Source organism: Hemicordylus capensis, chromosome 2 (assembly GCF_027244095.1).
Source record: "Hemicordylus capensis ecotype Gifberg chromosome 2, rHemCap1.1.pri, whole genome shotgun sequence".
Classification (NCBI taxonomy): Eukaryota; Metazoa; Chordata; class Lepidosauria; order Squamata; family Cordylidae; genus Hemicordylus; species Hemicordylus capensis.
In genome coordinates, this window is record NC_069658.1 from 37,293,869 (window position 1) to 37,311,555 (window position 17,687).

The 17,687-nt window shown below is 46.1% G+C and overlaps 1 long non-coding RNA gene across 1 annotated transcript; it reads right to left on the reverse strand.

Moving 5' to 3' along the window:
* Window positions 1-7,905: 7,905 nt before the first annotated feature.
* LOC128346086 (uncharacterized) lies at window positions 7,906-14,376 on the reverse strand. The gene is made up of 3 exons (XR_008316773.1): window positions 14,268-14,376; window positions 13,433-13,725; window positions 7,906-8,438 (listed from the first exon to the last, which is right to left on the reverse strand). It is a non-coding gene; the product is annotated as an uncharacterized LOC128346086 (long non-coding RNA).
* Between the last annotated feature and the right edge of the window lie 3,311 nt (window positions 14,377-17,687).

The following is a 17,687-nucleotide window of genomic DNA, read 5'->3' on the forward strand; positions in this document are numbered from 1 at the left end:
GATATGATCAGTACTGTGTGTGTACACAGCCATGCCACGGAGTCACAGAACGGTTGCACAATATGGTATTGGTTGTAGCATCCTAAGAACCTCATTTTCCAACTCCACTTTCTGAAGATATGGGCTGCGTTTAGTGAAACCTTGGAAGCCATTGAATCAGGTTTTCCGTTTGCCAGAGTATAGCGCTTCTCTGCTTTGTATACTTCCTTGCTCTGCTTTGTGGCAGGCAGAAGCAGAATACATAATAGGCAAAAGAACAGTAAAATTTGCAAAATCAATTGTGCAGAAGAGAAGTTATGCAAATATCCTTACTCTGCATAATCTATTCATCTTGAAGAGTTCAGCTGTTCTTGAGGCAGAAGTGGGATTACCTTGGTGCAACAAACTCAGGCGAGTCTCACTATCAGTGAGACTCGCCTTTAGGGGGTTTGCAGGGAGAGTGGGCTAGCCCGCTCTCCCTGCAGACGATCGCTCGCACAGCCCTGGGCGGCCGGATCAGCCGGCCATACAACTCTTGTTTCAGCCTCCCGGCAGGGGTCTCCTCATGTGTTGCCATGGCGCAGAGCCACGCTGTGGCAATACACAATCAGAAAGACAGGGTTAGTGGAGTGCTTGCTCGGCTAACCTCGGCTAAGGGGAAGGGGAATTAGGAGGGTTTGCAGCCAGGAGCCATGCAACTCCCGTGGCAGCAGGCGATCCGGAAGCTCCCTTAGCCCGCTTTTTGCTGATCATGAGAATCTCCTCATTGATCTTTTCTAGCACAAGTTCACAAATTTTATTTAAAAATAGGGAGAGAGAGATTCAGTGGACTTTTAGCAATACTGACTTCATTTAATGGAGCATCAGTTTTCAGACTTAATAAAATTAGACCAGAATGGCTTTGTGTCTGGTAACATTTCAATACAGATAATCTGTATTGAAAAGAATGGTAAGATTTCACCATCCATCCTGTGGCACAGCAGATGAGGTTTGGTGTATCTGGTAGGTATCTGAACCAGTGATGAAGCAGCCAGAGAGACACCCAGAGGCCCAGTTAATCTGGATACATTGAATGAAAATCAAATGTTGCTTTACTCCAGTGAACAGAGTACCTGTGAGGACAATAGAATATGTATACAACTATCAAATATCGTATCTTACATAAGGATTTTCAAATTAGATTTTAAAGATTAGCCCTACCTGGTACAACCTGAATGTAGAATAGATGCCATTTTCTGTCTAGTTATTCTTCCTCGTAGCCTTTATCTGCCATTAATGCTAAACTGTCCATGAAATTAAAGAAAGCTACATGTAGAACAGAGTCACGAATGGAGTCACTGGTGACACATTTTGGAATGTGACACAAGCAATGGGTCAGAAAGGACAGTTTGGATGACTTGCAGTCTGGGAGCATTATTCCAAGTTTTGTTTTCTAGTAAACAGAATGACACCAAGCCAGTGTGGATGATGCTTTACTGGCCCATGCATTTAGGAAGGAGGTGCTTGGAGAGAAGACCCATTGCAGTGTCTTCTGCAGATATCCCAGTGCCCTTTATTGTTGGAAGAGGGGTGTTGGGGGTTGTCCTTTACAAATGAGCCACCTAATGGTGCAGCGGGAAATGACTTGACTAGCAAGCCATTGGTTGCCGGTTCAAATCCCCGCTGGTACCTATATCAGGCAGCAGCAATATAGGAAGATGCTGAAAGGCATCATCTCATAGTGCGCGGGAGATGGCAATGGTACACCCCTCCTGCATTCTACCAAAGACAACCACAGGGCTCTGTGGTCGCCAGGAGTCGAAACCGATTCGACGGCACACTTTACATTTACCTTTACTCTACACAGGCTCCAAATAGTGTCTTGCATACAGTCGCTGATCATGAGGGCTCTACTCTCCCATGGTTTTCCATGGTGGCCCATTTGCTTACTCTGCAATGTCAGTTCAGACCTGGGAAATTTGAATGAGAGTAAAGATCAATCCCCGGGACCGGTGTTTCCCTAGTCTGTGAACCCGGTACTGCCCGGACACATGGAGTGGCAACTCCTCCTTTGGGGGCACGAAAGGGTTGCCTGGAGAGGAGGGGGTCACGGTGTTAAAGTTCTAGGACTAACCAGAGGAAATGGGGGCCTCACACAAGCAAGGCCCCCATGATTTGGATAACCTAACTCATGAGAGTGCAGTCCAACTCCCCAGTGGACTGGCCCTCTCATGCCGCCCTGGGCGGCAAGCCAACACAAGGGCAGGAGTGTGGTTGAGTGTCTCTGGACAGCTTTGCAGGGTCAGCCATTGCAAGGGCATCCTTGGTCACAGGGGACCAGACCCCAGGATCCTTTGCCCTCCCTCATAGACACATTCCCTCCTAGGAAGCCCTCATGACCCCCTCAGGATCATGAGGGAAACAGTGCCCCCCTGCATCCCCCATTGCCAGTAATTGTGCTTGTGTGAGACTGTTTTGGTTTGGGGATCTTACAGGAGTGGTGGTGCAATTGCTATCAGGCGAAGGGCTTAAATGTCATTTAAAGGGATTTAAATGCCCTTTCCCTGCAGAGGGCAGGTGGTCCATTCTCTCTGAAAAGGCACAATTGCGCTCAGCATGCCCCCCTTGATCACGGCCAATGGTTGCTGCACTGCAGACATTCTGACACCTTGTCCACAGTCTGGCAACGTGAGCATTATGAAGCTTGGTGGGATGCAGACTTGGCAGACCAAGAAGATGAAGGGGCTCCTCTACCCTAGAACCAGAGGCTGCCAGGCTGCCATCGCTCGAACATCTGCAATGCAACTCACAATTACAAAAATCAACCGCAGGTTCGGCAACCTCTGGTTTCATGTTACATGTGAATGTGACCATACTGACCTAGATGGGTCAATGGTCTGACTCAGTCAAGGCAACTCCCTATCTATCTTCCTTGGCTTAACTGGAATCCAGCTGCTGCTACTGCACATTAAGATCGGGATTCTCTACATGCAAAGCATGTACTCCACAACTTAACTAAGGTGCCCATAAATCACTTGGGATGCTGCCGGCTAAAAATCTGAATTAAGACAATCAATAAATATGCTTGCTTTGTTTCCTGTGTCCTTTCACCTGATCAAATAAGGGAGCAAAGGAAGGAACCTTGTAAAGTCTTCCTTCCTGTCTTTCCTTAATTGCCACAAGTCAGAAGCAGATTACCCACTTCAGCAAACAGAGAGCTTAAATCACCCAGAGTCGTCTTAGTGCTTTCCCCCACTTCTCTAAATTAAAGTTAATTATTTGGAAACTGGAATGCATTCAGTACCCTCTGCAGCATCACACTTTTGGCTGACAGCAACCCTCCCTGAAGGCATCACCCGTCCAGCTGCAACATCCTTTGCAACAGCACATCTGCAGTCGCCAACAGCTTTAAAAAAAGCATTTATAGCATTTTAGCCGACCATTTAAACAAGGATGCTATTTGTCAATGGGGACCATCATCTGTATTCCAGCATTAGTCCATGCATTTCTGGTATGTGAAGGATCTGTCATTTGATTTTGATGCGACAGTACAAGCGTTGTCATAACTTCAGATTTACTCAGCCAGCCGTTCATCCTTTGGGATGATTTGTTCCTATTTTTGCCTCCTCTCTAGGATGCACACTGGCTGCAACTCATGCTCTGTCATACGGGCAAAACAGGGCAAGGACACAGGTTACTGCAGAGTCGACTTATCCGTTGAGGCTTGTTGACGCAATCAGTCATCTAGACCAGGGATTCTCAATGTTGGGTCCCCAGATGTTATTGGACTTCAACTCACATAATCCGCAGCCCCAGTGGCCTTTGGTTGAGATTATGGGAGTTGAAGTCCTATAACATCTGGGGACCCAATGTTGAGAATCCCTGATCTAGACCACCAGATTCTGGGGGAGGTTATTATACATAGCTGATCACCTTTTGCTAACTGAGCGAAGAGGCACCCTTTCAAGTGGAGATTCTCTTTATATTTTCCAGCAGGAGAGCAATTATTTCTATTGAACCCCAGCTGGGTTGCCAACATTTGTTGTCCAAATACAAGACACAGTCAGAGGGGCATCTCAGAGGTGGGACCATCGTTTCTGCACTGGGAAATGTCTTGGCCCCATGTGGAAACTCAGTAGTTTCCACTGAGAGGCTGTTTGTAGCGCCCTCCATCTCCAGAAGTTCCTTGGAGTCGGCACTACCCTATCCTGTGCTGGTCCCCACTGCTGGGTGCTGCTTCTGCCAACTCTGGGCTCCTCCGAGACTGTGGTGCACGGAGCATAACTGCCAGTCAGGCAGAGGCACTCCTGTCTGTGGCATAGGCTGCTTGAGGGGCTTCCGGAGTGCAAGCCACTCATGCGCGACTCCTGGGTGAAAGTTCAGCCCGTGAGGAAGGGAAGGAGGAGCTGCCGTCGAGCACATGCACCCAAAGGAACTGGTGGAGCAGGGCTGGCAGCCATTACCCGACTGCTGAGGGTGGGAAGTGAACCCCCCCACCCGCCACCATTGTCAGAAGCAGATAGTGTGTGCAATGGAGCAACAGTATGGGGAAAATGGCGTTCCAGATGGAACAACCACTTCCCCCCCAAAATACAGGACATCCTGGATAATCCGGGACTGTTGGCATCTCTAACCCCAGAGCAGCATTTTTCCAGTGGCTGTTGCTGGTATCTACCTTATAGTGGTGGTGGTGTGTGTGTGTAAGGCTGTAAGTATTCTGGCCTCAGCACATGTTAGGCTGTTTGTATGACTATTGAGACAGCTAAATGCACATCCAATCCACACTTCCATGTAAATTAATCTTCAGCTTTATTAACACAACTTAAACAATCAGTAATTGATAAAGGAAAGGATTAATTTAGCTGTAGAAAGAAGACTTGTGGAAGATTGAACCAGATGAACTGAGGCGCATGGATGAGCTGAAAAGACAATTCAAGGCCAGGCCTTCCAGGCTACAACTCAGGATGACAAACAACAAGCGGGGAGGAAGGCTTGTTACTCTGAGGAAAAGTGGCCTAAGGAGCTGGAGGGGAAAAAGTCCTTTCTAGGTTCAACCAGTAAATGCATGGTAACAGATAGTAGGGATGTGCGAATTGATTTGGGTACAAAATGATTTGTACCCAAATCTACCTGTTTTAAGTGATTTGTGGACAAAACAAATCACCCCTTTGCTAGCTGGCCAGATTCAGGTCCAAAACAAATCAACAAGATTTTGGACCTGAAACATTTGTAGATTCAGAACTCCATTTTGTGGCGATCTCTCTTCCTGTCTCCATTTTGTGTCAGGAAATCTTTTTGAAAAGCCCACTCTCCCAAGCTTCAGATTGGTAACTTATAGTGTGCTACGATTGGCTGGTGATTCCACCCCAGTTCCAGACTGGCTTGTTTCCATCCAGGCTTGTTTCCATCCAAATCTTGTCTTGCCAGGGGTGACTGACCCAGCATTGGCTAGGGGAAGGGTCAAAGAAGGGACAAGGGTGGAGAGGTTTGAAGGAGAGATTTTCAAATGTAATTAAGGAGGAGGACAGCCACCATTCTGCCTTTCTGCCTCGTGGGAGAAGAGAGAGAGAGCCAGAGGAGCTTTGCTTTGCCTTGCCTGTCTGCTGCCTGGAGTGGATTCTCTGCTTTTTGTTCCTGCTTTCCTGATTGAGGAAAAGAGAAGAGAATTTTTTTCACCCATTTCCTGCTGCTGAGAGAATCACTGCTTGCACCTGCTGTCTGTGTGAATCAATTTGGGTACAAAACAATCTGTACCCAAATCTACCTGTTTCAGGAGATTTGTGGACAAAACAAATCACCCCTGTGCTAGCTGGCCAGATTTGGACCCAAAACAAATTGGGGGTGATTCAATTCAGGTACAAATCAAATTTTTTTAAAAAAACCTGATTCGTGCACATCCCTAACAGATAGCAAGGTCTAACCAGTTGCTAACAGATAAATAGGGGAGATAACCACAGTTCTAAAAAAGAGATTAGGGTCACTAGAACAAATAACAACATTGAACAGTGAGCCCTTTCACAACAGGGAACAATCTTATCTATCTATCAATGTAAACTGCTTTGAGCACTTTTGTCGAAAAGCTGTATATAAACATTGTAGTAGTAATAGTAGTAATTTCCTCACTGTGATCTGCTGAAATTAGTCCTTGATACAAATGGTTCTGGAGAACCTTGGCAGGTGTGAGAGTCATCAATGTTAGAAACAAGAGTATTATAAAAGGCCAGCTGCCTTTTCTTTGTTATCGTATCTGTTATAGCATACCATATGTTCATAGGGAAACTGATGTTTAGCATATCATATGTTCATAGGGAATCTGATGTTAATCATTTCTAGATGGCTAGTGACCCCCAAGGCAATAACAAAGAATTAATCAGGCAGCAGAAAATGAGGCATGCAGCCCCTGGATTGCTATGGGTTTGTGATTCTAGTCTTTTTCATCTTGAGGCAGATGATGATGTAAACAATAGAGCTCAGAAATCACTGTTAAACACACTGGGCTCCTGAGATAATGAACAAAGGCGTGCATATGAAACACCTGATGTTCTTTGCTCACACAGAAGAGGATAATTGAGTCATGATAACAGTACTCTGCACCTACTTAATTTAAGTATTCCTTTCTTCTGTTTAAAATATTAGCGTTTCCATAGTTTCAGTGCTGCATATTCTATCACAGCTTGAAGCATTTTCTTATTTATTTAGGCATTCTTCTGCATACTCTTTCAAGTGCTCTGCTCAAAGGAGGAGAACATCATTTCCTTCTCATTTCTGTTTGTTTATTAGCATTCAGAAACATAAGAGTAAAAAGGATGTAATCAGAGATAAACTCTGTTAATACAGCAAATGAATCTCTTAGCATCGTCATGTATAAAAATGAAAGCTATTTCCTCTTACTGTGCAGTCCTCAAATCAGGCTTTCTTCATTGATTTTGGCATATGAGGCTGCATTTTGCTGAATCAGACCATTGAGCCAGCTAGCCTATCATCTGCTCCAGGGGTTCTCAAACTTGGCCCCCCAGATATTGTTGGACTACAACTCCAATCATTCTCAGCCACAATGACATTTGAGTTGTAGTCCAGCAATTTCTGGGGACACAAGGCTGAGAACCCTTGGTCTATCCTGCCTGGAAGAAGCTCTCCAAAGGCTCAGGCAAAGGTTTTTCCTAGCCCTGTATGAGATCCTTTGAGTGAGGATGCAAGGGACTCAACCTTGGCCCTTACTCATAGAAAGCATGTGTTCTGCCATTGAGCTATACTAGACTCTTGGAGGCTATTCCCACGACCACTGGGAAGCAGGCAAAGGGTGCTTAGCCCATTTCCCAGTCATCGTGGGAACCACTGAGCTCACAGGCGAGTATGGTGCTCCCAAGTTGGCTAGCCTGCCTAATTCCCCCTCCCTTTAAATGAGGTTAACGGAGCAAGTGCTCTTCTTTTTCCCCCTTGTGTGTCATTGTGGTGCACAGTGACACACGAGTAAACCCCTGACCAGGAGGCTGCAGCCAGCCTCCCAGGCTTGGGGGTCTCTCCAGGATGCCCTGCGTGCTCACATGGGGCATCCTGGGACTTCCAAGTGCCACGCGCCCCCAATCCCCGCAGCCCCCACGGGCTCCATGATGGAGCTAGCAGTTGTGTGAGTGGCTGATCCAGCTGCCCAGGGCTGCACTTTGATCATCTGCAGGGAGAGTGGGCTAAGCTCGCTCTCCCCACAAACCCAACATAAGCTCTTCTCACCTCTGAGCTGATACAGAGGCCAGTGGTTCTTGAGCATAAGCCATATCAAGGGTGGCTCCAGAGAGAGGTTGAGAGGAGGCAAATGCCCCCTCAGACAAGTTTGCTCCCACTCCTGCCCCTGTTTCAGATATCAGGTGGGACATCATTTGCCCACCCAGAAATGCACATTGCCCCTTCTGTGTCCCCCCACCCCCATTTTCCCCCTAGTGTCTCCACTAAGCCATAATGACATGAAAGGGTGTTGCAGGGGACAATGACTGGAAGACTGTATTCTGTGTTTTTAGTACTATGCATCACATTTGTGTTATTTATTTAATGTATTTATCAAGTTGATTCACTTAAAAAGCATAAACGCTGCCTTTCAGTTGGACATAGGATGTCTTTCAACAATCTGAAAAACAATATCCAAGTCAAAGCGAAGGAACATATAAATTAAACCAGCACTGGAAGACCTGAGCAAATAAAAAGGTCTTTGCCTAGCACAGAAAAGACAAACTTTGCACCAGGTAGGCCTCCCTGGGGAAGGCATTCCACATTTGGGGAAGACGGTCTTCAGCTGTTACTCACTTCATAAGGTGGGGATGCTCTGGGGAGGAATTCTGATGAGGACCATAGCATTCAGGCAGGGTCATGTGGAAGAAGGCAGTCAAGTTACCAGGGTCCCAAGACATTTAGGCATGCCCTTAGCAGTGAAGGCCTGGTTGGTTGACAGTTGCTGTTGTCTGTCAGAACTGGTTCTATATCTGCTGCAGCTGTCAAGGTACACAGGAGCAAATGGGAAGGCATGTCCATACACTGCAATCCTCATGGGGAAAGTGCTAGGAGAAACTACACTTCCCAGACATCCCCGCAAACCTTCCCAGCCAATCCCATGAGCCTTCTTGATGTCCCTATGGGCTCTGGTTCCACAGAACAGGCTCATATGGAACTGGAAATGGCAGGTGCTACACAGAGCTGGTCCATGCTGGTCCAAGTTATGTGCAGAACAATTTCCAGATCCCAGAACACAACACTATACATACTATATAAACTTCTTCTGTTATTCAAAGCAGGAAAGAATGTGGTTGAAAAGCACTTGCATTATTCTTACATAAGAACTGCCCTGCTGGATCAGGCCCACGGCCCATCTTGTCCAGTATCCTGTTTCACACAGTGGCCCACCAGATGCTGCTGGAAGCCACAGGCAGGAGTTACTCCCCTGCAACTGGTACTCAGAGGCATCCTGCCTTTGAGGCTGGAGGTGACCCACAGCCCTCCAGCTGGTAGCCATTGATAGACCTCTCCTCCATGAAGTCATCCAATCCCCTTTTAAAGGCTGTTGGCTGTCACCACATCCTGTGGCAGAGAGTTCCACAAGTGGATCCTGCGTTGTGTGAAAAAGTACTTCCATTTGTTGGTCCTAGACCTCCTGGCAATCAATTTCATGGCGTGACCCCTGGTTCTAGTGTTGTGTGTGAGAGAAAAGAATTTCTCTCTCTCCACTTTCTCCCCACCATGCATGATTTTATAGACCTCTATCATGTCTCCCTGTAGTTGTCTTTTTTCTAAACTAAAAAGCCCCAGGTGTTGTAGTCCTGCCTCATAAGAAAGGTGCTCTAGGCCCCTGATCATCTTGGTTGCCCTCTTCTGTACCTTTTCCTGTTCGACAATGTCCTTTTTAAGATGTGGTGACCAGAATTGTATGCAGTACTCCAAGTGTGGCCACACCATAGTTTTATATAAGGGCATTATAATATTAGCCGTTTTATTTTCAATCCCCTTCCTAATGATCCCTAGCATGGAATTGGCCTTTTTCACAGCTGCCGCACATTGAGTCGACACTTTCAACTAGCTGTCCACCACGACCCCAAGATCCCTCTCCTGGTCACTCACCAACAGCTCAGATCCCATCAGCATTTACTTGAAGTTGGGGGTTTTCGTCCCAATGTGCATCACCATACACTTGCTAACATTGAACCACATTTGTCACTTTGTCGCCCACTCAGGAGAGATCCTTTTGGAGCTCCTCACAATCTGTTTTGGATTTCACTACCCGGAAGAGTTTGGTATCATCTGCAAATTTGGCCACCTCGCTGCATACCCCTGCTTCTAGATCATTTATGAATAAATTAAAAAGCACTGGTCCCAGTACAGATCACTGGGGGATCCACTTCTTACTTCCCTCCATTGCGAAAACTCTCCATTTATACCTACCCTCTGTTTCCTGTCTTTCAACACATGTACTTGTCCCCTTATCCCACGACTGCTAAGTTCCTCAGGAGTCTTTGATGAGGAACTTTGTCAAAAGCTTTTTGGAAGTCCAAGTATATCATGTCAACTGTATCACTTTCATCCACACACTGGTTGACACTCTCAAATAAGTCCAAAAGGTTGGTGAGGCAAGATTTACCTTTGTGGAAGCCATACTGGCTCACTCCCAGCAGGGCCTGTTCTTCTAGGTGCTTTACAATTTTATCCTTGAGGATGCTTTCCATCAATTTGCCTGGAACGGACGTTAGGCAAACTGGCCTGTAATTTCCTGGATCACCCCTGGATCCCTTTTTGAAAATCAGTCTTACATTTGCTACTCTCCAGTCCTCTGGTACAGAGCCTGATTTCAGGGATAAGTTATATATTTTAGCAAGGAGGTCGGCAATTTGACATTTGAGTTCTTTGAGGACTCTTGGATGGATGCCATCCGGCCCTGGTGATTTGTTAGCTTTCAGTTTTTCTAGACAGTTTAGAACATCATCTCTTGTCACTTCTATCTGACTCAGCTCTCTAGCCTCCATCCCTAAAAAGCCTGGTTCAGGAACAGGTATATACTCAGTATCCTCTGCCGTGAAGACAGATGCAAAGAACTCATTTAGCTTCTCTGCAACCTCCATATCTTCCTTAATAATCCCTTTCACTCCCTCATTGTCTAATGGTCCACCTGCCTCCCTGGCAGGTTTCCTGCTTCTGATGTATTTAAAGAAGTATTTGTTATTCCCCTTGATACTTTTGGCTAAATGTTCCTCAAACTCTCTTTTTGCCTCTCTTATTGTTACCTTGCATTTCTTTTGCCAGAGTTTGTGTTCCTTTCTGTTCTCTTCATTTGGACAGGCCTTCCAATTTTGGAAGGAAGTCTTCTTCCCTTTTATGGCTTCCTTGATGGTACTCGTTAGCCATGCTGGCATCCTCCTGGACTTAGTGGTACCTTTCCTCCTTTTGGGTATACAAGCTAACTGGGCTTCTAATATTGTGGTTTTGAGTAAACTCCATGCATTCTGGAGCAAAGTGACTCTCCTGATTTTCCCTTTCAGCTTTCTTTTCAACATACTCCTCATTTTGGAGAAGTTTCCTCTTCTGAAATTCAAAATGTCCGTGTTAGATGTCCTTGGTAATTATCTCCTCGTATGTATGCTGAATTTGATGGCACTATGGTCACTGTACCCTAGAGGGTCGATGACACTGACATCACACACCAGGTCCTGGGTGCCACTCAGAATTAGGTCCAAGGTCGCCTTCTCTCTGGTTGGTTCCAAGACCAACTGTTCTAGGGCACAGTCATTTAGTGTATCTAGAAATTTGACCTCTTTGTCATGACCTGACTATGAATTTACCCAGTCTATGTGTGGGTAATTGAAGTCACCCATAATTACAGCCCGGCCTCTCCTTGACGCCTCCCTGATTTCCTTCTGCAACTCCCAGTCATTGTCGGCGTTTTGATCCGGAGGGCGATAGCACATCCACAGTAGCATGTTCCCTTCCAGGCCTTGTATTGTCACCCACAGGGTTTCTGTGGAGGACTCCAGTCTAGCTAGGTTTTTTAGCTTGTTACATTCTATCCCTTCTTTAACATACATTGCTACCCCTCCTCCAAGGCGCCCCGTCTTGTCCTTTCTATAGAGTTTATACCCAGGGATAACAGTGTCCCACTGGTTCTCACTGTTCCACCATGTTTCTGTTATGCCCACTATATCTATTTCTGCGTTAGCCACCAAGCACGCCAACTCACCCATTTTGGCTCGGAGGCTTCTGGCATTGGCATATTTTATTTATTTATTTATTTATTTATTTATTTATTATTAAAATAAATAAATTTTAATATAAGCACCTATACACTGAATCTCTCAGCTGATGTGCGCTATTCTTTTGACTCTTTGACCTGCTGGCACCGGCTCCCGTCTGCTCTATATGCAGCTCTTCTTTGTCCCCTTCAGTTTTATCTGAATTCTTTGCACCCTCACACTTTAAAGGATGGCTTTTGCCACACGGGATACTGCCCAGCTTCCAACGGCTGTTCTCCAGGTGTCATTTTAGAAGCTGCTCTGCAACCTTTGAGATTTTAAGCACCAGCAGTCTGGTTCCATCTTGGTTCAAGTGCAGCCTGTCCCTTTTGTACAGGCCTTGCTTGCCCCAAAATGTATCCCAGTGCCTAACAAATCTAAACCCCTCCTCCCAGCACCAACGCCCATCTTACTGTACTTTCACGTGGAACAGGTAGCATTTCTGAGAATGCTGCCTTGGGGGTCCTGGATTTCAGTACACTACCTATCAGCCTAAATTTGGCTTCCAGGACCTCCCGACTACATTTCCCCACATCGTTGGTGCCATGCACCATGACAGCTGTCTCCTCCCCAGCACTGCCTAAGAGCCTGTCTAGACGCTGCGTGATGTCTGCAACCTTCGCACCAGGCAGGCAAGTCACCGTGCAGTCAACACGTGGGTCACAAAACCATCTCTCTATACCTCTAATGATCAAATCACCCACTACAAGGAGGCCCCCACCCCCCGGAGGTGTATCCCCTGTGCGAGAGGATATGGGCTCATCATCCATGGAAGGGGTCCCTTCTAAAGGAGCATTTCCCTCTTCCTCAGACTGATGTCCTCCTTGCCCAAGACCTTCATTCTCCCTGACAGCAGAGGAGCTACCAGACCTGGAGTGGGATGCCTCTGTCACATCCCTAAAGGTCTCATCCACATTCCTCTCTGTCTCTCTGAGCTTCTCCAGATCTGCCACCTTGGTCTCAAGGAAATGAATTTGTTCCCTGAGGGCCAGGAGCTCCTTGCACCGAGCACACACCCATGACTTCTGCCCATGGGCCAAATAGTCATACATGTGGCACTCTGTGCAATACACTGGGAAGTGCCCCTTCCCCTGCTGACTTTCTATCTTCATACTGCTTTTGTTGGCTGTTTACAGTATTTATAGATAGTTTATTAGAAGTAGTTTATTATCTGTTTATTAGATAGTTTATTAGAAGGATAGGTCCCAGCTGTAATGGTCAGCTATTTATCTGTCCAACAGGCTTTCCCAAGAATATAAGGGATATGAGGGAGGGATTTGTACTTATGTTCTCTTCTCCACCAGGCTCCTTGTGATCACAGGGGTTTGTTCCAGGCTCCCCCGCACACTTCCTGCTAAACTCATGGAAAATTCCTACGTCCTGTTTGCTATCCCTGTCCGCTATGCTCTCGGGCCTTCACCTCTTATGTAGAGTAGCCTTCCAACTGAGACACAGGATGTGAGTCAAAGGAATGTGGGGCCTCTCGCAGCCCTAGCTGACTCCACCCCCTTTGACAGGCAGTGACAAAGTAAAACACTGGAGTTTGGTAGCCCTAGCCAATCCTAGCCCTGAGACAATTTTAACCCTAGCAAATAACACACACACAGACTAACACACACCTACCCCTTAAAGAGAAACAGCCCCTGAAAATCTCTGCTCTTCCTGTTAGTTTATTTGAAGGGGAAAAGGCTAGATGTTTAGAAAAGCTTTCTCACCTTCTCAGCTGTGTCTGCTCTTCACAGAGTAGCCTTCCAACTTCCAATTCTTGCTCATGACTCACAGGAGGCATTGTGAATATGACAAATTTGCATTTGTTGTCTTACTGTTTGCTGTTTACACTACAGGCTCAGCAAACCTATGCTGTTATTCTGATTTTTAGATATGTTTACTCTGCTTTGGAAGCAATTGTGTTTTCTTCTCTTTTAATGGCTCCAAAAAGATATCCTATGTTTCTACAGCATCTGATATATGCATCATCAGTCTTTGTGAAACAGCTGTAAAAGATGAACTGCATGAAAAAGGAAAATTACTTCAAAATGTGAAAAGCATTTAAAAGCTATCCCTACTTAGAATTCATTTAAATCTTTGTCCTGACAAATACAAAGTCTTAAGATCTCAGTTTCCACCTCTGTAATGATCATAAGGTGGGGGGAGATACAAAATCCCTCCTCTAGCTGTGAGGGGCCCTGGGTAGGTTGCCACCACCCACTTTTTAAATATGAGCAGATTCACCCTTCCAAGGGAATATTCTGGGAGAGTAAAGTGGAAAACCCTTGCCTACAAGAAAGGTTTGAGTAGTCTTAGGCCTTCAGAAATGTTTGACTAGGGCAGGACCCAATAAGGAGTGACACTCTATAACAACAAAGATTTATTGATAATTGCATGATAAGGAAAGCTATGGAGGCATCCATAATCACTGCTTCCATTCAAGAAAAAACCTTCCCCAGGAACTGCAAGAACCATGCAGTCAGATCCAAGAATTTAAACAAAAATAAACTCCCTGACTCATCTAGATAAACTGGTCCCTATCCTTCCTACTTACTTACTTACTTCCAGGTAATGAACTTCCATTTGATTCCCAGCCCAAGGCTGTTTTGTTTTTAACAGCAGTTGCTGATCAGACCTCCTTCAGAGGCCTCCAGAGAATGGAACTTTAACAAACCCCTCCCCTACTTCTCTATAGGCTGTTGTCTAGTAAACCATGCCCCTCACTCTGGATTGGGCCACAGGGATTTGATCCTCACGGGCTTTCTTCCTTATTTGGAGAGACCCACCCTCCAAGCAGTTACTCAAATTGAGGCCTAGTCCTTCCTCAAGCTTGACTATTACTACAAACTCTTGGTGATTTTTTTTAAATCTTTCTTTTCCATTTATTATTTCCATCTTCTAACAACTTTTTCCAAATTGTTCAGCCAAAGATCAATTGGATCTATTGACTAAGAGCAGGGCTGCACAAATTTGGCCCTCTGGAAGATGTTGAACTACAACTCCCATCATCCCTCACTATTGGTCACTGTGGCTGGGGATTATGGGAGCTGTAGTCCAAAAGCAGCTGGGGGGCTGAAACTGTGCAGCCCTGACTAATAGTCAAATTAGAGGTGATGTTGGGAGACACACAGATTTTGGGAAGGTTAAAGGCACCTGGGGAGTGATAGGATCTAGGCTGCAGCACTGAGGGAGGGTGATTCACCCTTTCCCCCATACCATTTGCTTATCTAAATTGCCTCTCCCCAGCCTGCTGCATGGGAAAAACATATAGGTCTGGAACATAAGAAGTTGCCTTATACCGAGTCAGACCATTGGTTCATCTGTTTCCGTTCTGTCCTTACTGACTGGCAGCAGCTCTCCAAGGTTTCAGGCAGGAGTCTTCCCAGATCTACAGGCAGATGCCAAGGATTGAAACTGGCTCCCTCTGCTTGCAAACAGATGCTCTGCCACTGAGCTGTAACCCAAAGGTTGCCCCAGCCTGCTATTTGCCCCAAAGGGCTGTCACACAGAAGAGAGCAAAGAATTGTTCTTTGCTGCCCCAGAGGACAGGACTAGATCTCATGGCCTTAAGTTGCAGGAAGGTAGACTTTGATTGAACATTACGAGAAACCTCTTGACGGTAAGAGCAATTTGACGATGGAACCATATCCCTGAGTGGTGGGAGTGGTTTCTCCTTCACTGGTAAACTTGAAGCAGAGGCTGGACAGCCATCTTTTGGGGAAGCTCTAGCTGTGGATTTCCTGCATTGAGTAAGGAGCTGGACTAGATGGCCTATTAGAATTTCCAATTCTATGTCCTGGTTCACACAATTGTTTGAATCTAGGTTTAATGTGGGTCACTCACATGAGAGTGATTGTGTGGGCGCAAGCCAAGGTGGTCTATGACCTGAGATGAACCTGAGATTCCTGTCTTGACATGGTCTTACACAATCATGCTAATGTTGGTAACACACGTTAAACATAGATTTGAATGATGTTATGAACCTGGCCTATGATTCAATGAGGCTGTTCACACTTGCAGCCAAGAGTGGGCTAAGGTGGGCAAGCCCACTCTTGCCTGCATGTGTGAAGCCACGGCAGCAGAGAGGCTGTGGCAGCAAACCCACCTGCACAGCCACTCTCTTAAATGAGGTTAAGGGAGTGCTCATTCCCTTAACCCCATTTCCCTGCTCATGTGCAGTGCCGGCTGCTTTTAGCTGGCGCAGCAACAGCAATGGGCACCCACCTGGATCATCTGCGGGGAAGGTAAGTTTGAGCAGCCTTCCCTGCCTCCCTCCACTAAGCCCTTCTCACTGATCATGAGAAAGGGCTCCGTGATTTACTGATTACTTTCAGTTAAATGTGCAAGCTACACCAGCTGCCCCCCCCCTTTTTGGGGGGGAGATTTTCTGAGGTGATCTGGATGTTCTGTTCCAGGTTTTTTTTGGGGGGGGGGCGGTCTCTGTCTCCAGAAAAAGACCCACAGTGAACTCCCTTGCTCTGTAGTGTGCCAGGTGTCCATTCATACACACTTGCACATATGAAGGAGGTTGGACCAGCAGGTTAGTTGGGGTTCACTCATTCCCCAGTGCCTCTGACACGAGATGCTGCCACTGATAATGGTAGTGAGGAAGAGGAGGAAGAAGAGCTATAGTGGTCTGGCAGCAATTCCAGGGGGCTCTGGAAGGTAGTGAGCTGCCACAAATGTGCTGTGATCCTGTCCCCTGGATGGCAGGCCTGTGATATGCAATCTTTCATCAATGGCAGTTGTTCATAGAATAATAAAATGATGAACATATATGTTTGAAAAATGACAAAAGAGTCTTGTGGCACCTTAAAGACTAACAACGGATTACAATCATGAGCACAGCTACTCCTTTATAAGTGGTTGTCATTTATGTTTGAATCCACTTATAGTGCAGGACTAATTTGTTTAGTACATTGACCATTTGTTTTTGTATCTGCAGTTTACAGTTGCATACACACACACACACACACACACACACACACACTCTATATTTCATTACCGAAAAATTGTAAATCACACCAATAAAACCTTAATACAGTTTTGATTTACGAAACCTACTTTGCACTTGGGACAGAAAAGAAATGAATGCTCTGTTTAATTTATAGCAGTTCTCAGTCTGTAAAACTCTCCTCCCTGAGGAGATAAAATGCTGGTTTTTATGGAGATTTAGAAGTGCATATAGGAAGACACTGCGGAAATTTAGGATTGTAGATCTTTGTCTTGTTTTGAAGACCATCTTACTTCCCCGCTATGATCCTCTAAGTAAAATACTGTTCTGCACTTGTTGGGCTGGTTTGGATAATATGTTTGAGTTGGCCTTGTCCATTACACAGTTGGGGACAGACACATGCTCTCCCTATTCACTCTCCTGGTGTATCTTGTCTTACTCCTAATCTTGTATGGAGGGCAGTTCATTTGAATCAGCCCCTCACATTTAAGCTAAATACTATAGCTCTATTCACATGTTATGTTCAATGCTCCTACGATCTGTGTACAGTGCGTGCATATACAGATCTGTACGCATGTACCATTATTCACTCATTGAGGCTATTCCCAAGATCACTGGAAACCGGGCTAAGGCAGCCCAGCCCCATTTCCAGTGATAGTCGGAATCACCGGGCAAGCCTGTTGGCTCCACGGTGGCTAGCCCGCCAAATAATCCCTCCTCTTAAACAAGGTTAACGGAACGAGTGCTGTGTTAAACTTGTTTTCGCAATCATGTGTCAGCTGTGGCTGACACACTCGGGGTGGGGGGAGGCAAGGGGGGACCCCAGGAAGGCAACACACACTCACACAGTGCCTTCCTGGTGCTCTGGGGGCCAGGGGGCCATGCAGTGCCACTCCCCTTAACCCAGAGCTCCCTGGTGAGCTGCAGCTGGGTGCAAGAGCACCTGACCGAAGCTGCCGATCATCTGAGCGAATGATCCGGCCACCCAACAATGAGCAACTTCTTGTGTGTGAACCGAACCCCATGAG